We start from the raw sequence: 8,407 nt of genomic DNA, 5'->3' as shown, positions 1-8,407 counted from the left end.
AGTTTAGTTTAATCTTAGAGTATGATAAAAGGTCGCCACACCATTGAGGGCTGAAGGGCTCTTACTGTGCTGTACTGTTCAATGTTCGCTGTTTTAATTTCTTGAGCTCTTGTGAAAATATTGCACCTGGAATTCCTTTAACTTCAGTGGAGGTTAAACTAGTCAGTGCTTAATTGTCGAGGGTTAATGGAAATTTGGGGAGGTTAGAGGGGCTGAATAGTCTATATCTGTTCCTAACCATTGTGTCCTTCTGTCAAAAGAATGATGATTGGTTTGAGGGGAACTCATTTTGAGAAGAAGAGCATTCCTATTTCAGACTGGGAAAGGGATGTTCCTTTCTCTTTAGGATTGTGTGGTCTGTGGTCTTCTCATGCCCAAGGAGCAGAGAAGACTGGGTTACTGAAAACACTCAAGGCGGAGTTATATAGATCTTTGATGAACAAGAGAATCAATGTTTATTGGGAACAGACAGGAAAGGGATGCTTAGTTACCATCACATCAACAATGAGCATTCTGAATTGTGCAGCAGGCTCGAGGGGTTGAATGGCCACCTGCTGCTCTTGCTTCATGTGTTGTTCACTCACTCAACCCCTCGATGCTGTTACAGAAAGTGAGGAAGATCGCACTCAGCCATTCAGGATCGATTCAATGAGACATGCGGAGACCTTTCTGCCCCTCTAAGGATTTACAAAGCATTAGGATGAAGTTCTTCAGCCATTTCCGTACATTACACAGCACAAGAGGAGGTCACACCTACTTTCTAGATTGCTACACAGGAACGGGGGCGCCCTGGGTAACTATCAGGAAATAGATAGTCGGGAGAAATGTTTATTTTCGGGTTGGAATTCTTTAACTTGGTGAAGTGCCTCAGAGATCAGTGCAACATCAAAAGCTATATAGAATATGTCAATGATTTGCGTGTGGGAACTGATTGGATGGAATTCAATTGGCTCAACCACTAAGATAGTCATTCGATAAGATGTCAAGTGGAGGTAGAGAGTCTGTAATGTGATATAGACAGGGAAGTTTAGTGTGCAAACCTTCAGCAGAAACAGGATACCAAAGTTTGTGCTGTGGCAGAAGGGTAAAACAGGAATTCAATTGGCTCAACCACTAAGATAGTCATTCGATAAGATGTCAAGTGGAGGTAGAGAGTCTGTAATGTGATATAGACAGGGAAGGTTAGTCTGCAAACCTTCAGCAGAAACAGGATAATATGGGCTACCAAAGTTTGTGCTGTGGCAGAAGGGTAAAACAACAGTAAACTAATTCAAAGAAGAGAGATCATAAAACTCAGTTATACAAAGGCATTTGTTCACCCGGGTACATACATCACACGGGGTTAGTATGCAAATGCAGCAAGTAATTAGGAAGGTATATTGAATGATTACTTCATGAAAAAGGCTATCAGGATGCTTTACTGCAGCTGTACAGGGGATTTTTGAGTCAACATCTGATGTATTGTGGGCTGTGATGATTTTATAAATTGAAAAATAAATATAATCAATAGCTTAAGAAGATTTGTGAAGATGTTTCACTGTACTTGCTCCTGGAAAGAAGGCCTTATTCTGTCATACAGCACGGAAACAGACCCTTCGGTGCACCATGTCCATGTCGACCAGATGTCCTAAATTAATCACAAACCATTTGCCAGCACTTGGCCCATATCCCATAAAACCTTTGTGTTCACTCAAATGGCTTCATTCAAATGGCTTTAAAAAAGTAGCTGTCCCAGTCTCCAACATTTCCTCTGGCAGTTCATTCCATACACTGTGAAAAGTTATCACATTTGTCCCTTGTAAATCTTTCTCCCCTCACCTTCAATCTATGTGCTCTAGTTTTGGACTGCCCTAAGCTAGGAAAATGTTCTTGGATCTTCACTATTTCCTTGATCCTCCTGATGTTACAAACCTCTATAGGGCGTGAGCACTTCAGGGTTGAGAATGAGAGGCGTTCATATTGAACCACATAAGATATTGAGACGAGTGTATGTGGTGCATAGCCTATGGACATTTTCTCTGGTATGGGAGTCTAGAACTGAGGATTTAAATGGAAGAAAACAACATGCATATGTTATATACTCTTTTCATAGTATAAGAAAACAAAAATAATATGCAGACATGCTTTTATTGGACAAAAATATGAGGACACATAAATGCGTATCTTCATTAAAACTCCTACATGGAGCAGAGAACAGGGACGAAGTCATACAGTTCTGAGAATGCTCAATGAGGCCTCACGTGGTCTAGTTTCGTGGTCAGATAACATTACTGTTTATTTCTGTTGAGATATGGAGAAAATGCAGAATGCTGGAGAAGCCACTGCTTATTGCTGCCTCTCTTTCCTTGTTCCTTCTTGCAGCAATGTATGAGAGATGAAAACCGTTCAGTCATCGTTACCATTCATGTAGGATTACTGTTGAGGAATCATTGGCTTCTCCCCACTGCCTAAAATCAAAGGTAATTCAGCCAATCCGACTGTTCCAGGAATAAATGCTGCTTGTGTGAGCAGAACAACCTCAGAGGCCGAATAACATTTAATTAATTTAATTTTGTCTTGAGTTTAACTATTGCTTGGACAAAGCTATTTCAAGCTGATATTTTGCAGAGTTTTTTTCCTGTTTGTCTTTAGGCATGTGTATGTGTGTGGCTGTGTGCACTTGAGTGTGTGACACGTGGGTGTCTTAGTGTGTGTGTCTGTGTGTATGCACAGAATGCATCTCAGTATGCTTTGAAAGATAAATATTAATGTACATATTTGTCCAAACTGTTTGCCATGTATTTTTTTCATCTTAGCTTTGAGTAACTTTGCTTTGGTGAATTATTTTTGCAAATGTAAGATATCGAGCTGACTTGTCCCCAGCAAAGAACCTGACCTAGTCTGAGACCTATATCATTGGTCATATCACCAGCCTAGTTACATTTAAAATTTATCATGATCAATGGAGGAACGGGATTAACAAAAGGAAACATTGATCCGTTCAACCCCAGTCTGAACACCGAAGAGGAGAATTTCACAAAGGTTTGTTTGAGTGGGAATGCTCTTCCCCAGAAGTTTGTGGTGCCTGTGTGTTTGCATCTAGTCAAAGCTATGGTAGTTAGACATTGGACAGTAAAGGACAATGATATGGAAGTGGGGCTGAAAACACATCCAGGTCAGCCACGATCTTACTGCCTAGTTGAGAGGGCTTAAAGTGTCTAATGACACATTCCTACTCCTCAGCCCTACGTCCCTATGTTCCTTTCAGTTCCTCAAAACTACAAGACAGGAGCGTTTGGAGTTCATTTACTCCGATAGCCTGGTGCACAGAAACAGAGGAGACCATTCAGTGACTGAAGACCCGAGAGAATAGCGCTGTAAAAGCAAAGCAGGTCAGGCAGCATCCAAGGAGCAGGAGAATTGCCGTTTCTGAGCAAAAGCTTTTTACCGAAACGTGGTTTCAACAGAATAAAAGGATGCCATTCAATCCATTGAAACTATTGGACAAGAATAGGGATAGCCCATTCAGACCCTCCTGCCTATTACACAAGGAGGGAAGGAGTGTAGTCAGCACATCGAGATGTTAAACAGGAACCGGAGTCGCCAAATCAGGTCCTTGAACTGCTTCCAGATGACCAGGACGTGGCCATGCAGCCTATCGAAGCACGTTTTCAGAAATAGAAAGATTCCTTTGATGCCCCAACATGACAAATAGTGAAGCAGAGTCTACTCAGATAGACTGCTCTATGTTGTTCCTCCTGGTTCCTTTGCTCGTGGTACACATGTGTAACTTTAACTTGGTTTGCTGAACGTGAGGGGGAAAAGTGAATGGTTTGTGTCAAGTCTCAAGGAAATGCCTTCTATCTCCGAGAAAACATTATTGTACTCCAAAGAGGACAGAAGATGGTGGGAATAGCGAACTATTTCACGAGTAAGGCATTAAGGCTGCTGATAGATTTATGAACAGTGCAGAGACACACACCAACTGCACACTGAGACGGTGAGAATTCATTCAGAGCCTGAAGCTCCCGCTGAACCAGCATGGGGTCTCCACACTGAAATGTGAACTATTGGGACTTACATATCATGGGGAAAATGCAATTTCTCACAAAATCATCTTTTTTCTGGACATAATAAATGTTAGTCCATAATCCTCAAATTTAAATGTAATCGCTTGTTATTCTCTCGCTGTGCTTGGTATATTGCTGGATTATACTCTCAGAACTTTTATCAGTTAATTATCATTTACACAATGTAATTCAATAATTTGCTTGCAAAGGTGGAAACATCGTATTGCACAGTTTGTATGTATTTTCTTTTTTAGATTTGTTGTAGCCTTAGCCTAAAAGTACATGTTTTGTTTACTGAACAGCATTGGGCAACTGTCTGTGTGGCGTTTGCACATTCTCCCCGTGTCTGCGGGCGTTTCCTCCGGGTGCAACGGTTTCCTCCCACAGTCCAAAGATATGCAGGTTACGTGAATTAGCCATACTAAATTGCCCATAGTGTCAGGGGTGAATAGAGGGTAGAGGAATGGGTCTGGGTGGGTTACTCTTCGGAGGGTCGATGTGGACTTGTTGGGCCGAAGGGCTTGTTTCCATACTGTATGCAATCTAAAAAAAAAAGTGACCGGTTTATCGGGATTCAATGGTCAGACAGAGTGTGTATTTTCCATGGGCTAATAAACAGAAAGGAATAGAAGACAGTGGCTGTGAAGACTGATGAGGAGTAAAGTTACATCCCCCAAGTCCCCAATGTCTTCTTGACAGACAGAATAAAATCAAATGTAGAGAAACAAACAGAATATATTCAGAAGAAGGAATAGCAAATGACAGTGTAAATAAAACAGGATAATTTGAAATGGAATGGCCGAACAATGATTGATCTGTGTGTGTGTGGGCGCGTGGGCGCGTGTGTGCGCGCGCGTGTGTCTGTGTGAGGGTGTGTGTGGATGTGTGTGTGTGTGTGTGTGCATGCATGCGTGCAGATACATAAGACTATTCATATGTGTGCACCATATTCAGAATGAACAAGAGAGATATTTAACAAAAATGATGCATGTGATGTACAAAATTTATCAGGATGTATGTTACAAATTCAGTTAATCAATTTTCTACCAGGAATCATATACATTGGCCTGCTGGTTCTGTCAACAGCTGTTGCCTGTCATATTGATGGAGATAAAAGTTCTGGTATCAGACCCACATTTCAACATATTAATCTGTTGCACATACACTGTACAAATGACCACAGCACATAGGAATTGTCAAACCTGTGGTGGCAGTAGTATAGGACTTATAACAGCACAGAAACCAACAGCCACCCTCAGACAACAAGTCACCAGGACAAAGGACCCGATACCCAGCATGAGCAAATGTGAGGGTGTGTGTGGATGTGTGTGTGTGTGTGTGTGCATGCATGCGTGCAGATACATAAGACTATTCATATGTGTGCACCATATTCAGAATGAACAAGAGAGAGATATTTAACAAAAATGATGCATGTGATGTACAAAATTTATCAGGATGTATGTTATAAATTCAGTTAATCAATTCTCTACCAGGAATCATATACATTGGCCTGCTGGTTCTGTCAACAGCTGTTGCCTGTCATATTGATGGAGATAAAAGTTCTGGTATCAGACCCACATTTCAACATATTAATCTGTTGCACATACACTGTATAAATGACCACAGCACATAGGAATTGTCAAACCTGTGGTCGCAGTAGTATAGGACTTATAACAGCACAGAAACCAACAGCCACCCTCAGACAACAACTCACCAGAACGAAGGACCCGATACCCAACATGAGCAAAACTAACGTAGTGTACAAAATCCCATGCAAGGACTGCACAAAACACTACATAGGACAAACAGGAAGACAGCTAACGATCCGCATCCATGAACATCAACTTCCCAGAAACGCCACGACCAGCTATCCTTAGTAGCCACACACGCAGACGACAAGCAACATGAATTCGACTGGGACAACACGACCATTATAGGGCAAGCCAAACAAAGAACAGCCAGGGAATTCCTAGAAGCATTGCACTTATCCACAAACTCCATCAACAAACACATCGACCTGGACCCAATATACCGGCCACTACAGCGGACAGCTGAAACTGACAACCGGAAGCGGCAGGGATAGGCCACGATAAATGCCGGAGGAAGTACCACTGAAGCGCTTTACAGGAGGCTCCCAAGCACTGAGGATGTCACTTAGACAGGGGGCAAAACGTTTGCAACAAAAATTTCCAGCTCGGCGAACAGAACTACAACAATACTCGTTTTACATTTGATTCTCTTTTACCAGAAATAAAATTCAAATTGTCAGTGGCATTGCTCCTCCACACCGTCTTGTTTCCCGTCACCCCTCCTCTACCTCGGTCAAGGGAGTTAAAAGCCCATTTTCCAATCCTTTTCTGTTCTGAAGAGGAATCACACTGGACTTGAAATGCTAACTATGTTTCTCTCTCTCCGCAGATGCTGCCAGATCTGCTGTGTTTCTCCAGAAATGAAAAAAGCACATTTTCAATTAAACAAATAACTCTGGATACTTGAAATCTGAAACGAGAACAGAAAAACACTGTGAGCCTTGAAGAATGGTCACTGCAACCAAATGATTAAGTCTGCTTTCACTCCACTGATGCTGCCAGACCTGCTTAATTTCTCTGGCAATTTCTGCTTTTCTCCACGTTTCAAAGAGATGTGTCAACGTGGCTCAAACGCCCTGTTCAACCTGGTGCGCCATATACCGGGAAGTGAAAGATAACACAAGATGCACAATTTCCTTGTCTCTGAAACGACGTAAAGCTGGCATCACTGACACTACAGAGTTCTCACTGTTAGTCAGGGAGAGAAACAGAGGGACACGCATTCACTCTAAACACAGAAGGTAGCACATACTGGAAAGAAAGGATTCAGATGATTATGTTAAAGGGTGTTGGGCAATGAGACAAATTGTAAGTGTGACACCATGGAGAGACCCTCAGTAGAATGAGAATATAAAACTGGAAGTGTGCCACATCAGAAACCAGAGTAGGTCACTGAGTACAGGGTTGGTGGGTGAGTGGGACTTGGTGCGAACTGGGGGCAGAACTGTATTGGAGATATTGCAGCTCAAATTGCGTGTTCCATGTGATGCTGTAGACCACAACAGCAACAGAAGCAAAATTATATTCAACCATAATCTGTAACTTTTTGCCTGGGATTATCCCTCAGTCTACCATTACCAAAAAGCGAATCTATGCTTCAGCGACGAGTGTGGTGAACATGCCAGGGCAGAACTATGTGTACCTAAAACTGATGGCAAACCATAAAGTTACATTCCAAACAGCAGAAGTACCATCTGACAGGGAGGGCGGAATGATTGCAAGACCAACAGATCAGTTCGAAGCTCTACAGTCCTGCCAGATCCAGTCGTTAATGGATTAAACAACTCACTGCAGGAGAGGACCCAACACATGTCCCCCTCCTTTAAAATGGAACAGCCTTGCACATCAGTGTAAAAGACAAGCATGTAGTTATCTGCGACATACTCAGCCAGAAGTAATGAGTCAATGATCTACCTCACCTCGTCAGGATGTCCACAGAATTACAGATGGCAGTTTTCAAACGATCTGATTCGCTCTATGTGACATGAAGAAACATCTGAACACAGTAGATATGACAAAGGCAATGTACAACAAGCCCTGTCCCTGGGGAAGCTGTTTCATTCCAGTTCCAACTCTGACATCTATATGGCAATGTGGAAAATTACTCAACTATGACAAGTCGCTTAAGAGGAGCATAATTACAGTATGACCAACATCAACCCCTCAATTCCATAATGACAGTCAAATTGTTGGGAGTTCTTTTTGACAGAGTTGTCTAGCAGCACAGAAATAAACTGCTCAGTGTGGTTTGCGATAGGTTACTATATGGAGATGGAAATGTCACTGGATTACTAATCCAGACCAGGCTAATGCTCTGGCAGCTGGTGGAAGTTAATAACAATTAATGAAATATCGAGATCTAAAATCTTGAGTCAGTAATAATGACCTTGAAGCCAATGTCAATTATAAACACCAATTTGCTTCCCCAATGTACTTTCAGGAAGTGAATCTCCCGTGTTTTCCTGGTCTGGCCTAAAAGTGACTCCAGACACACAGACATGTGATATATTCTTCAATGGTCTCTGAAATGGCCAAACAAGACACTCAATTGTATCAAACTGCTCTGAGGTCTTAAAGGATAAAACCGGACAGAACACCGGGCATCGGCTTCTGCATTAGAAAAGGGAAACATAGTCCTATCAACACTGCAGAGACCTTCTTCCTCACATCTGAGAGCTTGTGACAACATTGACAGTGCTTATCCACAGACTGCATAGAAACTTTTGGAAAGGAGTAGGTCATTCAACACAGTGAGCCTCCCATGTTCTC

This window comes from Chiloscyllium plagiosum, chromosome 7 (genome assembly GCF_004010195.1).
Source record: "Chiloscyllium plagiosum isolate BGI_BamShark_2017 chromosome 7, ASM401019v2, whole genome shotgun sequence".
Taxonomy (NCBI): domain Eukaryota; kingdom Metazoa; phylum Chordata; class Chondrichthyes; order Orectolobiformes; family Hemiscylliidae; genus Chiloscyllium; species Chiloscyllium plagiosum.
Note: the sequence above shows the minus strand (reverse complement) of the source record.